General features: G+C 45.6%; 1 protein-coding gene across 1 annotated transcript in view; it reads right to left on the minus strand.

Annotated features, from left to right (window-relative positions):
- TRIO (trio Rho guanine nucleotide exchange factor) overlaps positions 1 to 21650 on the minus strand; it is a 347159-nt gene that overhangs the window by 51587 nt on the left and 273922 nt on the right.

Genomic DNA, 21650 nt, shown 5'->3' on the forward strand with positions numbered 1-21650 from the left:
TCCCAAACTTGAATTTGATTTTATGACACCCTCTCCCCGCCTCACAAGAACTGAATGGCACTGAATTTTAGTTTTCACATGATCGGTCTGTCATTTATTGAAAACTGCCCACTCCCATCCTCGGATATTACATAGCAAAACAATGACAAAAGCCAAAAAACACAAAATAAAAGAGGGTCAGGGCAACTGTATTTGGAGTTGTTCACGTATCCAACATTGGAGGTGAAATCTCTCCGGTATGCGCCTCAGGAGGAGCCCCGAGCCCAGGACGGGCCTGCTTTCTAAGAATGCCTGCGCCTGCTGCGTGAGCCCCCAGGGCCAGAGCGGAGCAGCCACAGGGGAAAGAAGGACGGGAGGGAGGGAGGCCTGGAGTTACTCCAGGAGGGAACAAAAGCCAGCTCGGGAACAAAGGGAATGAAAAGAACGCCTCTGCTACAAACGCCAATTAATGGCACAAACCCTGTCCTTGGTGTTCCTTAGCGTCCCGTGTGACCGAGTGGCACAGCCACAGGCCGGGAGGGAAGGACGGTAGGAAGTGAGCAGACAGCCCCTGCGAGGGGCGTGCTGGCTTTCTCCTCAGCTGCGGGGAGACAAAGGGAGATGGCTCAGTGTTGAGCTCTCCGTCACAACACGCACACTCCTTTCTTGTTATTAAGGCCTCCCTCCTGCCTGTGTGCTTCTGGGCCCCGGGGCCACTTTTAAGATGAAAGAGGGAAGGGGTGGCCTTGGGCTTCGGAATCCGTCCTGGCCGGTTTCCGTGGCTGCGGTCCTGGACAGAACAACAACTCGGGTCCTACCACGCTGCCAGGTGTGGGTCCGTTTTCGGGAAGGGGTGACTTGCTCTTCACTTTAACAAGAGGTAACAAGAGAAACCTTCTTCAGCTATGTGTTTGAGAAAATGGGCAATGGATTAGACTGGGACGGTTTCTTAGAGTCGAATTTTCAAAGTAGGAGTAAAATACACATTTTACATAGAAAAAGACTAGAAGAAAATGGAAATGTGTCCAAACATTATCTGCCAATGTATTCTTTCTGCTGCTCTTTCTGTGAATTGTCTTTTTTTTTTTTTTTTTTTTTATTTTNTTTTTTTTACTATTAGCATAGAGTTTCAGAGAAACTATATGTTTTGGGCGATACACTGTGCTTGCGTTTGTATGGTTTGATGTGAGGACTGTAAAAACAGACTGGGTGCATCTGGGCTGTGGCTCCTCCCCCCACGCCCCCAGCCAGTCCTCGGAGAGGGAAGAGGAAATGGGGGAGCCTCCATGGACTGATTCCCAGGCTCATTACCCCTGCACTCCCAGGCAGCCTACCCTGGGTTTATGGACTTGCTCGCTCGCCGCAAGGCCAACTTTGAGCACCTGGAGGAAATTCTTCAGAATAAAAAGCCATAAATTTGTGTTCATCCTGCAGTCTGGCTAAAGAAATATGCTTAGAAAGAGCACATACCAGAGAGAGATCACAGCTGAAGAGCAGAGCTCCTTGTGTGGAGAGAAGGAAGGATTCCACAGCCAGGAAAGGTCGTTCTGACTGATGGCTCCTAACCTGGGACTCTGAGGGAACTTTCCAGTCTATTTTTAATCTTAACTTCAAAATTTTAATACTTCGAAATTTCACGTTCACCCTAAATAAGGCCAAATAAATTTGTTTCTTTGCATTTTGGCTGGAAATATACATAAATCCAGTGTGTTCACACTGTTTTGATTTTTGTTCCCTGAAGCTATCGCCAGAAGCTCAGAGTGACAATTAAATACATCTTTGATTAGTGAAAAGTGAGAAAACAAAATTATTTTTAAATTGCAGGGTTTTTTTTTTTAATCTCACAAGGAAAAAATAATCTTTAATGCAGTTTTTAGAGAACACAACCACAGCAGCAGCAAACAGATGTGTGCGTGTATGTGCACGCGTGTGCACAGGTGAGGAAACTGCAGGTGAGTGTGATTCACAAGGATTTAGCTGAGGTCACACCAGCAAGGGTTGGTGAGGACAGGAACACTGGTGGCTGGACTTCTACAGTAACACTATTCTTACTGTATTATCGTGCATATCCTGTCTTAAACTCTGACTCATTTAAAAATACTTAAAGAGCAAAAAAGATTTGAGATAGAATTTAGTTTGCACAGTACGTGTGTGAAAGGGCTTTCACAGCTGAAACAATGCAGTGCTGTGCTAAGCACTTTGGTGGTTTTCCTTCACTCACAGGAAACGAGTGTCCTGTGCACAGGCGTCCCTGCTGAGCAGTGGGCAGGGCTGTGGGCCCACATGCATACTTTAGAACAGGTGCGCACTGTGTTTCAGCAAAGAGACGTCTTCCCTGCAATTAGTCTTTCAAATGTTTTCCTTTAATTTATAAAAACAAAAATTGCATTGGTGAGGATCCACATTCATCAAAAAAGAAACAAGATTTGAAGAGGGTTCAAGGAGAATGATAAGGCACAGTTCGCTTTGTGTGTGCATCTGTTTAACGTTAAGGAGGATCACTGCATTGTGCTTTTCCTTAGGAGAATATGTACAGCCCTGGAATAGATTCCATGTGTCCTATAAAAGGGTATACTTAGTTCAGAATGAGAACAAATTCAACAGTTCCTCTATCGTATCAGTGTAACTGGGCTCCCCCACTGGAACCGCCTTAAAAGATAATTTATAGTTCTTGACCTCACCTAAAACTTGAGTTCTTTTCCTAACAATGGCTTTGCAGTAAAACTCTCCGGGTTTATGGCTGTGTAAGTTATTGGTAATGGCAAGGTCTGCACATAAAACAGGCTTTCATGAAGATTATTCCAAGCAAGACTAATTCACATTTGAAGGAGAATGCCTCAGTGATTATGTCAGAAAGCAGAAAAACCACCTTTCTCCAAGGTACTTCAATAAATGAACCCCCAGATTGCTTGGGGGTCTAAAGAACGGCTTTGCCATCACTCTCTATGATTTGCTGGGTATTTTAAAGTTATTCTGGGATTTATTTCTTGGGTATTACTCAAAATTAATTTTCCTTTTTCAATCTGATGTACGTCTCTTTCCGCATAATCAATTTAATAAGTAGAATCAGAATGTATTAAAATATCACTCTGATAAAACATGGCATTCTGGAAATTGTCTTGAAATTGCTCTGAAGGTTTGGGAAGAGATGGACAATCATATTTCTCCAGAAAAAAAGAATCAGAATTTTGCTTTCTCTCATCTACCCATTACTGTGAAGAGATTAGATTTTTATCCTATGAAAATTCCAGCGAACATCAATTTCTTTCCAAATTTGTGGTAGTTTAAAAATTTTGTGGTGACAGCTTGGATAACATCACTTGGACTTTCCATTAGTCTCAGAACTGCCAGAACAAAACTCTATCTAGGGGAAATGAAAGACAGAATAGTATAACTGTCCTCCAGTATTTAAAAAGTTAAATCATGTCTCATGTCTTTTCAGAAGAATTTCTAAGTTACTAAAATAACACTAAGATTCAAATTCTCTCTATAAAAAGAATGCTGTGTCTTAAAATCCATTATCTCTTGGCAAAATTGCTCATTAAAATATTTTGGTCTAAGCTTTGGGGGTACTTATGCTACACTGGGGGGGTGTTCTACTGCTACTCTCATTATGCAAAGAAACGAGGTTCAAGAGACATAAGGTAATTTTCTCAAGACCAGAGCTACTGAGTGGCTCAGACTTTAAATCAGACTTTTGTTGTTACCAACTGTTCTTTTTCCCTCACAGACATTATTCTTTTCACTGAAGAGATCTTATGGATCATCTACTTTCACCCCCCGCCCCCCGCAAGTGCAGAACGCATAGTGTGCGCTGTCACTGATGGACCTGCCCAGCCTGGACACCGCCAGAGAGGAAGACCATTCTCAAACAATTTAACGAACATAAATACAATAAAAGTTAGGGTCGGTGACTTAGAAATGTCTTGATAGCTTCGTGAACAAAAAATATACAGAATATTTATAAAAAATAACAATTATACCCACAAATTTAATATTCAGGCAGCCAACACTTATCTCTTCCAGGGCCCATTAACCAGATAATTCTCTTGTCTTCTCCTGGTATTTCATGAACAAACACTTCCCCTCAGATGCTAAAAGCACTTTTTTTTGCCTTTTTCCTCCGACCTCCCCTTCTTTGGTGGGTCCTTCCACCTCATCCCTCCTCTCTTGAGCTCACAACAAACTGGAAGTGCCCAGAAGGTCTCACCAGATCCCCTTGGGGGTCCCCCCTGCTGCCCCCTTCTGAAGCACTGATGTGAGTTAACGGCTGGTCTGACAGTTGGGGCAAACCTCAGAAGTGCACCAGGCCAGGCCCGAAATCCTGGCAGAAGTCATCCCTGCCTGTACGCCAGAGACAGCCTAGTGAGCAGCTCATTTTAATGGCTGTACAGTGTGGACAGATGTTGAAAGGGCTGCTGGACAGCCAGCCTCCTCCAGAGCGTGGCAGGGCAGTTCTGTGGAGACCCACAGACCTCGTTCCTCCCCTCACTTCATTCTTTTGTATCTTATTGCCTGTTCCTCAACATGGAACTGATCGACTTCTCAAATGACCTTTACAGGAATCATGTTTTCTTGTCTTAAGTGTGTGTAAAGCCAGAGCCTGGCACACGCACTCCCTTAAACGTACTCGAGTGGTTGCAGGAACATAACTTTACATTATCTTATCATATGGCCGCAGTTCCTAAGAGAAGGAACCAGAGAAGCTAAACATCCATGCAGGACACTGCCATTTTCTGGAACAGTCTGAACTGCCTCCCCCCAATTAAACCTGCAACAGACATAAGACCAACTAAAATCATAAGAAGACAATTTGTGGCATGGATTACTTTAGACTGTTTACATGCCATTTACAAGAAAGGAAGGATAATAAAAGCAGTCCCCAGATATTAAGAATGCCTTACAGCCACGCAATCAATCAACAAGGCTGCTTCTCGTCCCATTCTGATAGCCCCCCACAGAACAGCCCCCCACAGCCCCCTCTCCCAGGCAGGCAGCACATAACACATTGCAGCGTGAAAGCACAAACCACTTCTGTTTCAGAGCATGCAGCGGCCGCGCCAGCAGCCCTCTGCGAGGAAGGGGAGCAGGCTGGAGGAAGCATGTGCAGGAAGCGTGGGTACCTAGGTCGAGGATCCAGTACTTGCAGGTGCCGGGCGGCCCGCCGCTGCGGTAGGCTGAGCTGACGGCCGAGAGCGAGTCCAGCGCATTGACTGGCTTAATTCCGTTTGGCATGGTGGGTGCTGAGCTGACCTGCGGCTACAGGCTCGGAACTCTCACCCTATCTGTCCCCACAAGCAGCCAGAGTCACCCACTGTCCCGAAAAGTCAGGCACTCAGAAGCAGGCAAGCGGGCGACACAGGCAGGCGGGGACTGTGCGGCCCGAGGGCCCAGCCAGGCTTGGTCGTGCAGCTCCGCTCCCGCTCTCGCTCCCGTGGACGGCCGCTCCCTCTGCCTCGCTTCTGAGCACTGCTTTCCAGTTGGGTTTCACATGTGGGAATATCCAGACGCTGTGGATTACATTCTACCACAGTGACTCTAATTGGAGCTCAAGAAAATTCTGAGGGCGCGCTGTGAGCCAGATGTTTCTCCTCTCCTGCTCTAGCCAAAGCTGCGATTTCCTGACGCACTGAAATGTCAAGTGACGGATGCCCTCCCCGCGCCAGGCCTGCTGACTTGGGCTTTGTGTACCTTTGGATGAAGGTCTTCTCTGAGACATACAGCAAACAGTGCCTCCTGATGCGACTTGATAACAAAAAGAAACGCAATGCAATTCGGTCTATAGCCAACTGGTTACATCACTGTGCTAAAATGCCCCTCCTTGCTTATTAGAAACATATCTTCCTTCTTTCTTACAAACAGCAGCCATACAAGTGAAAACAAATATCTTTACTTGTGATTTGTAAAGGCGTTTTTAGTAAAGCATCTTAAAAGCTCATTTTTGTCCTTTTCGGAAATTGGATATTTTCTTTAGCCTGCATCAATTCTTACTCTTTCCTTGAAAGTTTCCATGTGTTCGCTTCCTTGCCTCACACAGCACAACGGCTTGGTAGGCGATACTGCGCTGTTTAACAATCATGAGGTCTGACTTTTCGACTTCTGTGGAAGTGTATGCACTCTCCTGTTTCCCATTAATTCAAGGAGCACACACAGTGCTCTCCAAACTGTACTGTGATGGCCCATCTCCTGCTTTGAGGCAGGCACCTGAATATTCCCCACACATCTAAAACTGTAATGCGGCCCTCAGTTACTTAAACATTTCCTGAAGGGGTGTTATTTGTTGAAGCCTGTACTTAACAAAATCGTACACTACTTTCCTGAGTTCTTACTAATAATTCTTCTATCTCTATTTTATTTAACCTAATAGCATAAATGATTTAGTGTTGTTTTATTGTATGCTAAGAAAAAATGCTGTCTTTTTAGTTCCTTAAAAGTTAAACTTGTGTTCTCCCTCCCCCACCGCCCACATTAGTTGTGAAGTAAATTTTTAAAATTCTCAAAGTAAAAAATGTGAAAATAGCATAGACTTCTAGTTTCTTTCTCAGTTTAATACAATTCACAACTACAAAAGAAGAATAAATCCAAGGCACCCAAAGAAAGCTGTCTTGAGCTCTTGTTAACACCTCCCTAAAACAAACTGCTACAAAGTAGGATTTGTCTCATATTCTTCTCAAAAGACCAAAAGCAAAGCCCAAGGTTGTTTTTCGCCGTGATAAATCCAGATGGCGTACTCATGCCAGGACCAAGCAAGAGGCAAAATTCTGCACAGAGCACTTTTTATGCAAGAAAACTTTATTACTGAATAAATAACCTTCTTCCTTATTGGCAAAAAAAAAAAAAGGCAGTAAAAATTATGTCCTAAAGGAAATCAAGTTAATTGATATTCTAAGGTTTCATTTACTACAATCTTTATTAAATATTTTACTTTGTCCCTTTCCAAAAATATAGACTGCTAAGCAAGGGCTATTAAAAAAAAAAAAGAGCTGTCAGGGAAATTAATTATTTTATGGGTAATATATGTTCTCTACTACAGAGGAAGAAAACAAATACAACAATTTTGGCTAAGAGACATGTGAAATTTCCCCAGTTAACTGCCTTCTTCACATATCGAGTTCACATCTGTGAGAGAAATACAACATAGAAGGAGTAAGGGAGTAAAGGAAGGAAGACTTCTTTTTTTTTTTTTTTTTAAAGATTTTATTTATTTATTTGACAGAGATAGAGACAGCCAGCGAGAGAGGGAACACAAGCAGGGGGAGTGGGAGAGGAAGAAGCAGGCTCATAGCAGAGGAGCCTGATGTGGGGCTCGATCCCATAACGCCGGGATCACGCCCTGAGCCGAAGGCAGACGCCCAACCGCTGTGCCACCCAGGCGCCCCAGGAAGGAAGACTTCTCATCCCCTCCTTCCTTCTATTGGTGGAAGCGTGAGATTATTATAGAGTGTTTAGTAGGTAACATGGCCCTTTATAAAGTATGTAGAGATAAATTATATTAACGGCACCACATGACTCCGACCTGTAAGGAGTAATAATCTAATCCACTGGACCGACGGGCACGGAATGAACTGAAGAGTCGGTGTCAGTAAGTGTAAGGCGCTGAGGCAAAGAAGGTAGAAAACCCAAACTGTGGGGCAAAAGCTTCCGAGAAGTAGGTTCTGAACTCGAAGGCTGACTTCTACCTTGGTGGTATGATCGGAATTCGCTCTAAGTCTGCACCAAGTTCAGGCGAGAAAGACCCAGTGTGGCCTCAGCAGCTTGCGAACGGAAAAGCTTCGTGGGCACCGTGGCCACGGGTGGGGAAGGGGAAGACAGAGAGGACAGAGGCCGGGGACCTCAGTTTCCTAGGAGCAGCTGGGAAGAGGTGAGGATGTGCTGCAACCAGCAAGGAAATCGGAAGCGACTGAGAAGTTTGAGAATGGGTACAATGGGGTCAAAGCTCTGGGCACAGAATGAGCCGACCTGCAGCATGGGAATTCTATCAAGTAGGAAAAGAAAGGAATGGTGAGCTCGGTCTAGCACAGATGGAGATGAGCTTTGCAAAAAAAGGAGACAGACATGTAACTAACCACAAGGGGTGGGTTCAAAACAACCATTTAAGGCATCTGGTATTTTTGATATGTTTTTGATATTTATTTGATGTCTGGACATATGATTACAAGTGTTACAAAGAAAAGACACTCCAAGGCCGAAGACAGTGCTTTTAAAAATGTTACCCAAGGTTGATCTCTGAGGACCAAAAACAAGGGGTACTGGGAAGAAGAGAAGAGAGATACTTGTGTGTCAGAAGGTTGGGTGCTCACTCTTGGAGCCATGGTTTTGGTTTATGACCTTCTACCCTCAGATAAATCATCAAGACCAACTAGGACTTACCATGCATACAAACGTGCGCTCAAATGTGGGTAAACATGGTCACGAAGAACCAGCCACCTTACAAAGGAAAACAGTCACACTAAAGGAAAGAGTTTACCTAAGTGATTTTGAAAAATAGTATTTTGAGTCTATATTGTAAAACCAAAGACAAAAGACTTGTAAGTTTGTGTCTCATAGGGGTACGGGTCAGCAGTAAGAATAGGTAGAGTTCAGTCTTTTAAAGTCAAGTCATTCTAGGTAAAGAAAATATTCCCTTTCCAAAGAGGAAAAACACAGGCTTCTAGATGAAGACTGAAATACATTTTTTTTTAAGATTTTATTTATTTATGTGACAGAGAGACAGCCAGCGAGAGAGGGAACACAGCAGGGGAGAGGGAGAGGAAGAAGCAGGCTCCCAGCCGAGGAGCCTGATGTGGGACTCGATCCCGGAACGCCGGGATCACGCCCTGAGCCGAAGGCAGACGCTTAATGACTGCGCCACCCAGGCGCCCCTGAAAATACATTTTTAATGATGAGATGCAGGTGTCGTGCTGCCAGAGCGTTACAGGTGAGGAGAGGGGAATGAACCCTGTGTTGCTGACCAGGAGTTGGGAGTTTGCAGTATGATTTGAAGTCCTGTTTCTTTACATATGTGCAAACATTCAGACACAGAGAATATGAACGCAGGCATGTGTGTGCACAGGGGAAGGTACACATACATGTCCGCTGAGAAGACCTAAAGGTCATGATACCATATGGTTATGAGCAAACCTAGCACCCAGATCTTAGTTTCTAATATCATTTTCCAATAAGAAGGAACCAGGGCTTCTTGGAGAAATGGCTGATCCAGGACTGGAGCAGGGGAAACACAAGATGAGCTGGGAAAATCCGGTGGTGTCAGAAAGCAAGGAAGCGTGCACAGAACGACGGGGTGTGTCCAACCTGAAGGAGCTCCTCACGGCCAAAGCTGGAATAATCTGAATAACAAAATAAATAACGATAGTACTGGAGGATGATCCAGAGAATAAAATAAATACCCATGACTCCACACTGATGTACATAACTGAATATGTAAGTGAGGCAGAGGGGCAGCTCTTCCTTGCAGAATTCTAATTAATACATTTAAAAGAAATGAGGAAGACGGGAATCACCAGTAGGCAGACAGCACAGAGCAGGCGAGAACCACTGATGTTAAAATGAGTGGGTAAAGGCAGGATGGGAAACAATATTTGTATAGTCTCAAAATACCTCCCTCGAGGTATTTGTTAATTACAAAGAGAAAAACAGTAACTTTACAGTGGAGAAACACTGCAGTCAGTACCCTCACCAGGCAATCAAGGTCACCGCCACCAGCAACAGGGTTTGTCAGGACCCTCCCGAGCCTCTGATAGGCACAGAGGTGGACACGACGTTATCTTCGTGGTATCCTTGCCAAAAATGCAGAAGCTCCAGTTAGTCATGAGAAAACACCAGAGAAGCCTGATCTGGGGACCACTTACAAAATAAAGGACTGGTAATACCTTCAAAGTGTCAAGGTCATTAAAAAAAGGTGTCAAGATCATGAAAGAAAAAAAAAAAGGCAGAGGAACTACCACAGATTGGAAAAGACTAAATACGACATGGGTCCTGGATTGGATCCTGAGCCGGGAAAAAAGAAAACTCGAGAAGGGGCTGTGGTGTAGCTAACAGAACTGCATCAAGGCTCCAGGTTGTGATCACTGAACCAGGATCAGGTGCCATGTGACACGGGGGGGGGGGGGGCCTAGGTAAAGGGGCCCAGGGATTCCTTGTACTATTTCTACAGCTTTTCTGTTAGTCTAAAATTACTTCAAAATAAGAAGTTTCTAAAACTAGTGTAATGGGTACATAAATACAAATAGCTCAAGAACTTGAGAGCGCACAAAAAATCACTAGAGGACAGTCGGCAAATTCAGAGAAGAAATTTTGTGAGAAAGAAACATATTAGGCAAATTAATGACTTGTGAATAAATGGATCTATGGTTTATTGAAAAAGATAGACTGAAGGAATATAAAATCATTGCATATTTGTGGGGCAATATACAGCAATCTCATTCTCATGACAATAAAGTTACGTTTATTTAAATTGGTTGAAAAGAAAAATTGTTTTGGTCAAAACACCCCAAGAATCACTTTCCCTGTAACTCTCTCCCATGATAGCTGTTCCTCAAATATGTAAAATTAGAACTTCAATGTTCAAGTGCCTGTTATTAACCTATCCAAAAAAAAAAAATGAAGCAAGGTTATTTTTGCCAAAGGAGGTCTTCAAAAACAAAAAACCAGGGGGGAATAAAAGGTCCCTATACAAATGGTGCTTTTAAAATCAGGACTAAAAATACATGTAACAGAAAGCTAATTGTAAAACTAGAATTCAAGAAAGCTAAAAGGCCTAAGGTCTTTCTCTCCTGAAGAGGAAACCAGCATTAATAACCAGGCAGGTGATACAGGAAGAAAAGGTCCCCCAAACCTTAGACACAACAGGTGGGATATATAAAAGAGCATCAGCTACATTTTGATATTGAAACTCTAATGACATAACTCTGAGGAATATCACCTGTAATTTCCTCTAAAAATTACTAGTGTCTTCCTGAGACTTGAAACACCCTTCATGACCCTGCTGGGTTTTGTGTAGCCGCTCTTCCAGCCGGCCCCGAACCCCCAATTAGTAAGAGCCCCAGGCAGTCCTGCAGTTGCGGATGGGACTCCAGGCTGCTCTCCGGCCCCGCCCCAGCCCTGCGTTCCTCCTACCAGCGTCTCCCCCCTGCGCTGCCTGTCCACAGCGCTGGCTGGGGTACAGCTGCACCACCAGGGTCGGGCTTCTCAGGTTCCACGCACAAAGATAGTCCTGTTTCCAGGGCGTTTTGTCCAGTTTCTTAGCCCACAGATAGCACCGCCCGCTCTGGAGGGAGCGGGTGGATGACTAAATCCTGCCTCTTAGGCTCCATTCAGCACATTATTTCCTGCTGCTTTCGAGCACAGTTGCCAATCCACAAAAGCACCTTTATTGAGGCATTCAAACACTCCGTTTGGGTGCCAAAAATTTGATAGGCTCCTTTTCATTGCTTTCCTTACTTTCTTTTCACAAACGATGTGAGTTTTTCTCTTACGTTAACAAAACACACATTCAAGTACTCCTTTTTCACATTTCACTTTAACTCACTGTGTGACATTCTCTGTTTGCACTAGCTCTGGGGGTTATGTGCAGAATGGCAACATGAGACGGGAACATCACAAATGTGTTCCCTAAAAATAACAAAAACAGCAGTGTTAAAAAAATTAGAACGATGTCACCAATCTCTGACGGCCAGTCCATGCTTTGATGTCCCAATTCTGGTAAACTTGAGAGAGCGGGAGGCAGGCCACAAAATCACTGAGGGAGGGCGGATGGGAAGACCCAACAGGAAGCTTACTTCCCCAGATTTTCCAAGAAACAAGTGGCAGATTTTGACTTTTTTTTTTTTTGTGGGGGGGAGGGAGAAATTTTTTACTTTTGGGAATGGTTTTTCCATTCATTTGCTCATAAAAAGCTCATGGAGGATAAAGCTCTGTTCTTAAGTAGGGGAGGAGGAAGAGGAGAGAAGTGGCCCAAAGGAAAGAAAAAAAGACAGATTCCCAGGAAGATGACTTCTGTGGGTGAGGGAAGGCTGAAGGGGCCGTGGCCTCTCAGGAATGTACACTATAGCTCCAGGAAGGCAAACAGTCCCAGTTGTAGTGGGCTTTAGAGACCAGCTTCTGGAATCAGCTCTTCCACAAATGATGGCTGGTCTTGAGCAACTGAGTTTGTCTCTAGAGGCTGCAGCTTCTCCCCTGGACCAAAGGCTCCTTCCTGCTTGTGTGGAAACAGGATGCACAGTGGTTAAGAACCTGAAGACTGACTGCTATTCTTGAAATCCCATTCTCTAACACCTACTAAGCTTGGTCAAGTTAAATTCTCTGTGTCTCTATTTTCTCTTCAAACAATGGGGATGGGGTGCCTGGGTAGCGCAGTCGTTAAGCGTCTGCCTTCGGCTCAGGGCGTTCTGGGATCGAGCCCCACATCGGGCTCCTCTGCTGGGAGCCTGCTTCTTCCTCTCCCACTCCTCTGCTGTGCTCCCTCTCTTGCTGGCTGTCTCTCTGTCACATAAATAAATAAAATCTTTAAAAAAAACCCAAAAAACAAAAAACAATGGGGATGACAATGATATCTACTGCCCTTGGGGGTACCTTGAAGATTAAATGTAGAGACAAGAAGCACAGTGCCTGGCATACTACAAGCCCTCAACACATCCCATCTGCTATTACTGTGGGGTTATTTTTTTGGAGAGAGAGGGAAAAAAAGAGAGAGCGTGCACATGCAAATGCATGGGGGAGGGGCAGAGGGAGAGAGAGAATCTCAAGCAGACTCCACGTTCAGCACAGAGCCTGATGTGGGGCTCAATCCCATGACCCTGAGATCAGGACCTGCTGAAGTCAAGTCAGATGCTCGCCTGACTGAGCCCCCAAGGTGCCCCTACTGTTAGTTGTTAACACTCCAACAGTACCCTTTGCTATGGGCTGACTGTGCCCCCCACCTCCAAATTTGTATGTTGAAGTCCTAAGCCACAGTACCTTGGACCGTAACCACAGCTGGAGACAGGGTCTTTAAAGAGGTCCTTAGGTTAAAACGAAGCTGTTAGGGTGGGTACTAATCTAACTGGTGCCCTTATAAGAACAGGAAATTTGGACACACACAGAGGCCCAGGGGTGCGCACACAGGAGGCCATGTGAGGACATGGCGAGAAGTGGGGCATCTGTAAGCCAGTCAGAGGCCTGAGAAGAAACCAACCCTGCTGATGCCTTGATCTTGGACTTATAGCTTCCAGAACTCTGAAAAAAATAAATTGCTGTTGTTGAAACCATGTAGTCTGTGTTACTTTGGTAGCCAGAGCTGACTAATACGCCCCTCCTCCCTTGTCTGGTAACAATCTGCTCCATAACCCAGGACTGAAATGGTCTAATTATTTTTGAGACAGGAGGAAACGAATCTCTAAGAACAGCACTTCAGTGTTTTCCTTCTAGTAAATTCAAAGCTCTACAAACTCGGGAACAGGGGTGGGGAAGGGAAAAGATGCAACTGAACACACAGGGCTACATCACAGTTAGAAATAATACAGGATTCCAGAGCTGCCTTGCAATGCAGCCAAGGCCAAATGAGCCTGTTTACGGTCCTCTTAAATGTATGAAAGGGCCCTTCAAAGAATAAACGTGTTGGGTACCCTGTCCTGAGCTTGGCTAGAAAAGTTTTGGGAAAATGATGACCCCCTTGAATTGCGAGCCTTGTGCAATGACCAAGCTGTCCAAAACATCCCTGTCATGCTGGTCAGACCACACTAAAACGCCCCTTGATGGCTCAGACACTACAGCGGCTCGAGGATTCCAGGGTGGCCCCGCTCTGGTCCACTCAGAATGCCAAGAAGGGGAACCAGGATCCTCCTCCTGGACAGAGCTGGCTGTGGGGGTGATAGTTCAAAGGTCAGCCTCCTTAACCTTCTATGTCCGGCCTTACACACACACCCCTCTCTCATCCCCTCCAAAACCCTTCCATACTGTCTGTAAAGAACAGAGGAGATTAGACTGGGGAGGTATTTAAAAACAGTATTTTTCAAAATTCATTGTGAAATTTCAGCGATGAACTGAATCCTCCAGGAAGTACAGATTGTTCGGAGGCTTTAGAGCCCTTTAGAAAACCCACGGACGCTTCTCAGAGGGGACGGTGTGTGTGGATTCTCAGAGGGGACGGTGTTTCTCAGAGGGGACGGTGTGTGTGGATTCATAAGCGGCTCTGTATACACGGGAGGCAAAACAGTGGTGCCGCAAAAAGCTGTTTACTCTTTGGAAACTACCACCCTTGACATTTAGCGGCAAACTCCTAATTTGCACCCTTTTGACTGAATCTGGAATAAAAACACAGAAATTGGTGAAATATTATTTACATAAATATTCCACTGTATGTTCCTGTACGGAGTTCTGTGGGAAAACGTCTATCAAAATCTCACCATCCCCCCCCCCCCGAATAAGACAGAAACTTGTGNAGAAACTTGTGATTTAATTTATATGAATGATTTTAAAGAATGTATTTAAAGGGCACAGTTTTAGGTTTTGTTTTGTTTTTTCTAAGTGGGTTAAATGATCTTAGAGAACTCAAGGGGTTTGGTACAGATTGCATGATCATGACTCCTACTAAAATTTAAAAATAAATAAAAACAAATGTCATTATATAGCATATTTACGAACTTTTTCTGCTGTAGTTAATTTAGGATTTGGGTGACTCTTCTTCAAAAGTTTGCTTTCCATAAATGCACTCGCTCTTCAGCCATCACCCGGACTGAGAGCATTCCGTGTCACGGCTAACCCCGCGTGGCAGGGACAGCCAGAGACCGCCAACCCTGGGGCGCGGCTCAGGCGTGTACCACTGGGGAGCAGGCTATGTGCACACACGAAGTTCGGCACGCCAGCCACAGAGAACGACACGTGCCCGTACGTACTGGCCCGGAGTCATTTTTACAAGGCTTGACCAGGTGAAAAAAGCCAAAATGTGCTACCTTTTATGTAATCTGCCTCACAAAATCCCGGAAGCAGAGTTTAGAAACGAATAGAGATGGTTATTTATACATGGTAAATGGGATCGTAGGACTAAGATGTCTCAGCTTACACCTTTTCATGATTTCATTTTTGATGCAAAATGTCTAAAAGGGAGTTTTAAAATTTGCTTTTTCTTCTCTTCTTTAGAAAACATTCTGTATGTGGGGCTGCTGGAATTGTGTGCAAACGGTTTGCAGCCACGTTCATGGTTCTGGGAACCAGTTCCAAAGCTTTCGTCGTGCATTTGTGCCCCCGCCGCTGCTTCAGAATCAGCTGGGACCTCTGCAGGCATTTTCCCTTCTCCCTGTAGTGGCAGCTCGGCTATTAGGATCTACAGTCCAAGCTATGAAAATCCTCACCGTTTATGGGAAAGTTAGCGCTGGGCACATAACGGCAAAATCATCTCATGCGTCTCTGAATGCAGGACGGGATGCAGAGGCAAAAGCCAAAACACACTTTGGTCTGTCTGGCCCCCACTTCTTAGGTGCTGTTTTATCAGGTGTTCTCAGAGCCATGGTCTGCTACATAAATCAGGGCGACAAGTGCAAACTCAGTGTGACTGGGATACACTGTCGTTTCCCACCGTGGACAGCACTTATGCATGGTCAAAACAATGGAAACCAGCACACAATTTTTAAAGTTTTTCACCAAACATATCATCTCTGTAATTTTTCCCGGCTTCTGTAGACCCTAATTAGAGAGAAGACATTGAAGAGAGAAACCTCAGCTTGTCTAATAAATGGCAAAGTCTGATATGGACCAGCGTCAGAGAGGAGGCAGTTGGAAAAGCAGGACGTGGACGCCTGCATCTTGTACCTGCGGCCACTCCCTGCCCAGCCCATGAGTCACGAGGAGGAGAGCATGCTCCTATTTTCCCTGGTGAACCTTCTCCCCTGATTATATTTCTCTCCCTGAACACTGTCTCATGGCCATTTAAAGCAAGTGTGGGAAGACAGTTTTCTCATTCGTTGTTTATGATTTTGCTCTGTATATAATTTTGTGATCATCTAATATGGACAATGTTAATACCTCTTCATGGTTTTTTCCTGTTTTCATAAACACTTTAATGTAAAGTTGGAACACGAAAATACCTCCGACATGAAGCATTCACAGAGTAATGGCCCACTTGTGCGGCTCCGTAATTACATGCTGCACAGCAAACGATCCTTAATCATAGGTCTTGAATTGATCACCTCGTCTTGGCTCCATGTGTTCAGGAGAAGGACCACGTCTTTGTTCCTGGTGGGGCTCTGTGTTCCTTAGCTTGTCTTCCCACAGGGATTTACATTAGTAGCTATTCTCACAGACTAAAAACTGCTCTTTTCCAAGCTAATTTTTTCAAAAAGTATACACGTTTTCCATTACATATATTTTTAAAGACTATGTGGGCAGATACAGGTTTGAAACGTCTTTGCCTGGGGTGTGTTTTCTGATTAACAGTGGCAATCTGGCATTAAGTAAATGTCTAATACACCAGAATCACAATATAGTCGACTAAATTTTTTCATATCACTAAAGCCTTTTAAATGCTTTAGATTTTTTTGAGAACTTTCTAGGTCATTTAAAAGTCATAAGCAGTAACAAGAGGTAGGAGACTTTGATTCACCTTTGGGGCAGTGTTTCATGATTTGGGAAAGGGGATTTGTGAGTTGAACCAATTTAAACCCAGTCATCCCCAAGATTCTTGAGGAAATGCAAGAGGCCTCGGATGGGGGAGCTGTGTTTCTGGTCACACAGATTTCTAAAGAGGCAACTTAGTCTCTGCAGAGCTGCTGTTTTTCTGGGTGGCAGTTGTGGGGGGGATGGAGAGCACAGGATGAGGCCATGACTCCTGTCAGGAGAGGATAAGATGTCCCTCTGTGGGCTGCACCGTGCTAGGCTGATGCTGCTCTGAGAGGTGGGGGAATGGTTTGGATGGGGTTGAGGAATCTTCATACCTGCTTGTATTCTGAGGAGGAAAACAGCTTTGACCTGCCTTCTCAGCTGGGGGACCAGCTGATGGTGGGCACAAGCTGGGAATGCAGGTGGCAGGGCCTCGGGTCCCTGGAAGTGGACACCTTTCCACGACCGAAAGCCTCTGAGAAGGTCTTCACCTGGTTTTTCTTCCACAAAATGGAGACCAAGGGACATGGAAGCTGAGACCATGGGAGAGACCTGGCCCCCTTCCAAAGTTGGGGAGTGGGTGGTGGTAGGGTGGCCACCCTGTCACAAGCAGGCAGGGCCACCAGCTCACAGAGCCCAGACGCTGAGGCAGGGAGGCTGAAGACAGAGGCTCAGATGCACTGCATTTTGGGCCTTCAGGGAAACACAGGCTACTTCTGCACCCAGTGGTTGTGGTCAGTGGTTCCCTCAGAATCAGACGTGGAGCTCTGACCTCCAGGCATGGGCTCTGGGCACATTCACTCATTCATTTTAAGAAATTACTAGTGATTCTGAGGAGCAACCTCTGGTATACAAAGTATGTCCATTTCTCTGAACTTTGACGAATGGCCCTATGAACATATCCAGATAAAGTGCGCATCTTTGAAGTGAGAGATGTAAGGTGGACCCGGACAGAGTGGATCCCAGTGAACTGTGCTCGTCTGCCCATGCAGACCCCTGCTGAGAGAGCACCCCAGGGGAGCCCACTGCCCTCCCAGTCCTCCAGGTACAGCTCCCCTCTGTGCCCACGACTCCAGGGCCCTCTCTCTGTTCTCACTTCCTCTCGGTGTGATGAAAAGCTTCTCTTCCTCCCTCATCAGTCCTGCTGTTGAGAACCTGTGTTGCTTGTAGTTTCTTAAACATGTTTGTAAGTTTAGCAGCATAGCTGCACCCACTGCACGTGCTGAAATCTGTTTTAAAGTACTTGCAGTGAGTTCCTGTGGGTTTCCTTTTGGGTCTCTGGTCCCTGAGTACATCTCATCGGGACTGTGTTACACTCAGCTTAGCCTTTGTGCTGAAACACTGTTAACTGCACCAAGATTTATTCTGTTCTCCCCTCACCTCCATGGACTCACTGGATACATTTATTTTCTTCCTTTAGGGCTTTTCATTTATTTGGTAAGCAGGGTCAGAGAATGTCAGGTAGGGGCGAGGCAGTACGACAAACCCCTCCTGTTACCTGACACGGCACACGACGGAGAGGGTGTGTGCACACCTGGGTTATGTGCACATGTGTGTGAAGCGCGAGGCCTTGTAGGACATGTCAGGAGACTGGGATTTTACCCTCTGAGCGACAGCAAGTCACTGAAGGAAGAGGAGGCATGCAGCGTGATGGGATCTGTGCTGTAGCTACAGTAAGAGAGGACAGAACGGTGGGGCTGGGAGGTCTCCAGCGGCAATGGCGGCACTGGAGAAGAAAGTCTGTCTCAATACATTATTCAGATGAAGGCACCCAAATGTGGTGGGCATGCTCAGAGTTATCATATGACAATTCCACCTCTGGGTATACTTGCCAAAGCAGTAAAACCAGGGACTCGAGGCACTGGAAGTGTCCTGGTCGGAGGAGATTAACGGTGACCGAAAGCTGGAAGCAACCCCAGTGTCCATCAGTGGACGAATGGATCAACAGACAGCAGACTCTTACTCCGCTTCAGACGGGAGGGGCATTCGGACACACGTGCTACCACATGGAGGAGCCGGAGGGCATCGTGTTGGGTGAAATAAGCCAGTCACAAAAGGAGAAATACTGCATGAAGACCCTTGAGGAGTCAAACTCCTAGACACAGAAAGCAGAATGGTGGCTGCCAGGGGCCGGGGGCAGGTAACGGGGATTAGTGCTCACTGGGCACAGAGCTTTGGTGCATGGATGGTGGTGAAGGGACACCATGTGAAGGAACTTAATGCCCCTGAAGAGAACACTAGTTGAGATGGTAAGTTTTATGTTATGTGTATTTTACCACATAGAAAACTAATGTGGTGTCACCACCAGCTCTGCCTTCTGGCCTCGGTCGTGTGCACCCTGCAGCAGGTGTACCAGCTGGGCTGTCACGGGATGGCAGGGAGAAACTCTCCAGCACTACCACGTATGGTCACCTGGGTTGTGAAGAGAAAAGCTGAATCACTTAGCTAGAGTAGCATAAGAAAGGGGATGCTCTGAACTGGCCTCGTCAGAAAAATAAACACTGCTGATATTCCTGTTTACTTTCTGTGACCAAGACTAAGTGAATGAACAGAGAAAGGTGACAAGTTTTACAAGTTGAGACAGCAGGAAAGAAAAATCCCTTGGATTTACTAAGAGATTAAAGATAATTATGTGGTATGGATCTCAGCAGTAAATCCATACGTGATCCCTAGGGCAGTTCGGGAGACCTGTGTTTGTCAGTCCCGGCTGCGAGTCAGACTCCCTGGGTGCGGACACAGTCCCAGAGTCTAGAGCCCGGCCCAGATTCTGATGTAACACAGATGGTATGAGCCGCAAACACAAAGAAGACTGGATGTGCTGGAGAATTTGCTGAACCCTTACTCTACCTTCATGTGCTCGGTGCCCGTGTTAACTTCTGTTGGAGATGCCGTGAAGAAGGTGGAATGGCAGCCAGCGCAAGACAGGAATGGAACCTCAAACATCCACGCCGCCAGTCTGCAAAGACTGCTCCCCCAGCAACCTGCCTTTGTGGGCCTTTCCCACAAGATGGAAAGCATTTTTCAACAGAATAATGTTCACACTGGAAACTAGTTTCACACATAAAACGATCTCCTTGGAAAACAAATCAAGCAATTACATGTCTTGTTCATTTTACCTTCTACTTACACCACTCAGGTTGAACAGAAAGTAAGAGAGAGACCTGTTGCTCACGAATTCCAAGTATTCTCACTGTCCAACAGATTTCCCACGCTAGCAGCACTGAAAAACCACCACGTGAACCTGGGCAGCGCTCATGGTGAGTACTGGGCCCTTCTTGGATGATGTATTTATACTCACGGCACAATTTTTACATTTGAAATTTATGGAAATTTAAGTTTTTTGGACTTGGGAATTATGAAAAAATTACTGAGGCAATAAAACTGAGGGAATTTTGGAATCAGTAAATGTGCCTCCTGCCTGGGAGGTCAAAGCAGTAAAGATCCAACACATTAAAGAAACTACCTAGAGACAGACACATAATGACAACTCCCCAACTTGCATGAGTCTGGAAGTACATGAAAGGCAAGACAACTAGCGTTCTGGGACAGTCAAGAGGAGATGCACCAGGGATGGACAGCAAGTTCTTGGAGAGAAGGGGCCACACGTAACTCCTCACTGCAGGATCCTTCAAGCCCAGCCCAGGGCGCAAAATGAGATGTCGGGTAGCAGACGCATGTGCGTAACAGGTGTCAACAGCCCCGCACGCACCAATATGTGAGCAACATGGTGGCATGCACTCCTTTCCAAGTAAGAGCAGGAAGGGTTGTGCGCTGAGCTGAAGCAAATCCAGATCTCCTGCTTCCCAAGGTGGCAGTGGCCTCTGGCTCCCCAAGACTCCATGTCTTTTTCTTGGACGTCATTCCCAGATCCTCATTCTATTTGACGAAGGTCTCTTCTCTTCTCTTCTCTTCTCTTCTCTTCTCTTCTCTTCTCTTCTCTTCTCTTCTCTTCTCTTCTCTTCTCTTCTCTTCTCTTCTCTTCTCTTCTCTTCTCTTCTCTTCTCTTCTCTTAGGTGGAGACCCTGGTCCCTGCTGCCTGATTTCCTGGACCTGAACATGGACAGGACACTCTGGCAGAGGCCTGTCACAGAGCCCAAAGGAAGATTTTCCCTCCCTAATCTACGGCCCAGGTCCTAACACTGCAAGCAAACGGACAATCTTAAGAGTTTCTTTGCATTATAGAAATAATAAAAATGCAGGAAAGAAGTTAAAAATGGAGGTTTCTGAGCCCCCATCTACTGACGAGCTGTTAGTTCACAACAGGCTTTACTGAATGAAGACACACCCTCTAGTTAAAGAAAGAACGTGACGGGGTTTCTGAGGGGCAAGGAGTAACTTCTCAGGTGCTAGAGTGTCACAGAATCAGAGACAAAGGTTCCAGGCCACAAATTGGTACTTAAGCAAAAACCCAACCTCCGTAAGAACTTTTCAGGACAAAGTCAAGTGTGATAAATACATGGTTCTTGGCTAGCCTGCAACTGTGAACACCAGGCAGCAAAGAACACACCATGGGAAGGCACATATAAAAAAAAATCTTTCAGAACAAGTGTTATTTGTAGCATGCTTAAGCTCACCAGGGCTCCTCTGTGTGAGAGAGTCGAGGGGGAAAGTTGTACTTTATTTTCAACTCCAACTCAAGGACTTAAATATATTACGCAACTTTGGAAGTACTCTGGCAATGGGTTGGCCCAACGCAGACCCCTACTGGGGCTGAAGGGCCACAGCAGGGGGTGGGGGGTGTCCAATGCTCTGAACTCACAGACAGCTTATCCAGGATCGAAAGCCCACACCTCGGCTTTTGGCCAAAATCGGAAAATTCTCTTTCTGTTTGGATCCCTGGAGAAATGATAGCCGAATTGCTCTAGTTTCTTACTGGGGTGACATTCAGGTCACATTTAGGCCCTGAGGGATCTGGACCAGGGTTGTGCCCATAATTAATGAGATGAGCTAATGAGTAACCGTATCCTGTGCAGCCTCACTGAGCTCAATGCAATGAGCTCAGCACTGAGCTCAGTGCGCCTCCGCAGCCAACGGATGGGCTCCGAGACAGGTCATGAAGAATGCAAAGAGCGCACAGATGACGGACGGAGGGAGTGGCCAGA

Source organism: Ailuropoda melanoleuca, chromosome 3, assembly GCF_002007445.2.
Source record: "Ailuropoda melanoleuca isolate Jingjing chromosome 3, ASM200744v2, whole genome shotgun sequence".
In the NCBI taxonomy this organism is placed as follows: Eukaryota; Metazoa; Chordata; class Mammalia; order Carnivora; family Ursidae; genus Ailuropoda; species Ailuropoda melanoleuca.